At 38.5% G+C, this 1,794-nt stretch overlaps 1 pseudogene; it reads right to left on the reverse strand.

The window, feature by feature from the left end:
* Positions 1–354: 354 nt before the first annotated feature.
* Positions 355–834, reverse strand: LOC102882481 (annotated as a pseudogene).
* Between the last annotated feature and the right edge of the window lie 960 nt (positions 835–1,794).

Below are 1,794 nucleotides of genomic sequence, written 5' to 3' on the forward strand. Positions count from 1 at the left end.
ACCATAATTAATAAAACATCACCCAGGGCTGGCTTCAAGGGTATGAGACAACATGTGTAGATAGCCAGGCCCCTGCTCAGAATGGTCACATGCTTGGTTTAAATTTCTGCCGTTGCTATCTTGAAATTCCAAATAATTTTATATTTGAAATTGTGATTTGTAAGTGAAACCGATGAGAAAACAGACTATTCATGTGAGCAGAGGAGATAACGTGTAACATGTGTGTCTGCCGCTATTCCTGCTACTCCATTTACATATAGTTTTCACCTTGTTTGTTATGTGGCTTCCATAACATTTTTATTTTTTACTCTTTGGGGTATTTCTTTTGACAGAGAAAAATTTTTATAATTAGAATTAGCCAGCTAGACTCAGTTTAGACCATCCAAATTTTGTGGCAACATCAAAAACATCACAGTCAGGAGCCAGTCGAATACATGACTTCGTCTATCAGGCATGATGAGGGTATTGGCTCTGGCTGGTCAACGTCATAGAACTTCTTCACAGCCCTTTTCCTCTGATGCTCATTGGCCTTGACGTCTACAAGGAACACAAGTGTACTCTTGTCTTCCATCTTCTTCATGGCTGGCTCGGTAGTCAGGGGGAACTTGATAATGGCAGACTGGTTGAGTTTGTTTCTCCTGGAGGCATTCTTCTGAGGATATTTGGTTTGCCTTCGGAGACATAGTGTCTTGTGCCATAAGGTGGATGATGTATGTATCTTTTTTGTGTGTGGCTGTGGACGCCTTTCAGCACTGCTTTCTTTGCCTTCGAAGGCTTTCTTCTGGCTTCGGCTGTGGGAGGGGCAAGGGCTTCCTTCTTCACTCTTGGCACCATTTTTCTAAAAAAGTTCATTTGGATTCTTACTGAGTTCCCATTATCGTGGGTCCACCAGAATTCTGTGCTCATCGTTCTATCTAGGACTGAATGAACATGTTAACAACTCCAAGAGGCCACACTTTCAACTTGAACCACAACTTACTTCTAATGCATACATAAAGGAATTGCGTTTTAAGAAACAAAATGGCCACAGAATCCAATCCTAGCTTTTCTTACTTGTGTTACTTCCCAGTATTTGTTAAATACTTATGCAGAAAAGGAAGACATATGTGGAAAAGAGAAGAGAGGGCAATGCATAGTTCCTTTTCCTTTAGTTCTTCCTTACTCATCACTAAGCTGAGCTTTCGATAGAATGTGTATACATAGCAAGAAGTTAAATAAAAAGCTGAGTTAGTTTGTAAAGAGTTTCCATTGTCCTGGTTAAAAAAGAAAGGAAATACATATGAATATATATAAACTACAAAATTGCATATTTTTCAGTAATTTGCACATGAGATAAATATCTTTATCTTTGCATGTAAAACAGGAATTACATAATATAAAGAGGAATGGTAAAATTCAAGCTAATAATTTTAATTTTTCTTTATTTAGAAAAACATTAAACAGCCAACAAACAAACAAACAAACAAGAACCACCATGACAAGTTAGAAAGACCACAGAAGAAAGAAAAAGGTTTCATATTTTAGTATTGTATTAGTAATTTCCTAGGGCTGCCATACAAAGCATCACAACTGCGTGGCTTAAGCAATAGCAATTTATTCTTTCACAATTCTAGAAGGTAGAAGTCTGAAATCACAATGTCAGCAGGGCCGTGGCCCATGGAAGGCTCTGGGGAAGAATCCTTCCTTGACTCTACTAGCTTCTGTGGTTGCCAAAAATCCTCGATATTCCTTGGCAGTATAACAGCGTAAACTCAGTCTCTCCCTCTGTTGTCACATGGCCATTTTCTCTCAATT

The sequence above is a fragment of the Pteropus alecto genome, unplaced genomic scaffold (assembly GCF_000325575.1).
Source record: "Pteropus alecto unplaced genomic scaffold, ASM32557v1 scaffold6406, whole genome shotgun sequence".
NCBI lineage: Eukaryota > Metazoa > Chordata > Mammalia > Chiroptera > Pteropodidae > Pteropus > Pteropus alecto.